Consider the following 654-nt stretch of genomic DNA (forward strand, 5'->3'; position numbering starts at 1 on the left):
TGAAAATTTTCACGATAACATAACACCTAACATTTGACCTCCTAATTCCCCAGATCTCAGTCCATTGGACTATTACATGTGGATCATTGTTGAGAGAGAGGTCATTAAACATGCCCATAACACCAAAGATTTTTGAACATGCCTATAACACCAAAGATTCTTTGAAAGCTGCCATAGTCAGAGTAATGTCCAAAATGAACCAGCACCACTTGATTCGAGTATGTAGATGATTTAGACCTCATATAGAAGCAGCTGTTGAAGCTGAAGGTGACTTTATTGAATAACGTTATAGAAAAGGTTTATTTTTTATCCTCATAGCCTTTTCTGATAAATAAAGTTATTATCTGTTATATATCTATTTTTTTATAAACATAAATCTGTCCTCAAATATCTTACGCACCCTGTATCATCATCATCATCGTTTAACGTCCGCTTTCCATGCTAGCATGGGTTGGACGACTTGACTGAGGACTGGTGAAACTGGATGGCAACACCAGGCTCCAATCTAAATTTGGCAGAGTTTCTACAGCTGGATGCCCTTCCTAAGGCCAACCACTCAGAGAGTGTAGTAGGTGCTTTTACGTGTCACCTGCACAAAGGCCAGTCAGGCGATACTGGCAACGGCCACGCTCGAAATGGTGTCTTTTATGTGCC

This window comes from Octopus bimaculoides, chromosome 3, assembly GCF_001194135.2.
Source record: "Octopus bimaculoides isolate UCB-OBI-ISO-001 chromosome 3, ASM119413v2, whole genome shotgun sequence".
NCBI lineage: Eukaryota > Metazoa > Mollusca > Cephalopoda > Octopoda > Octopodidae > Octopus > Octopus bimaculoides.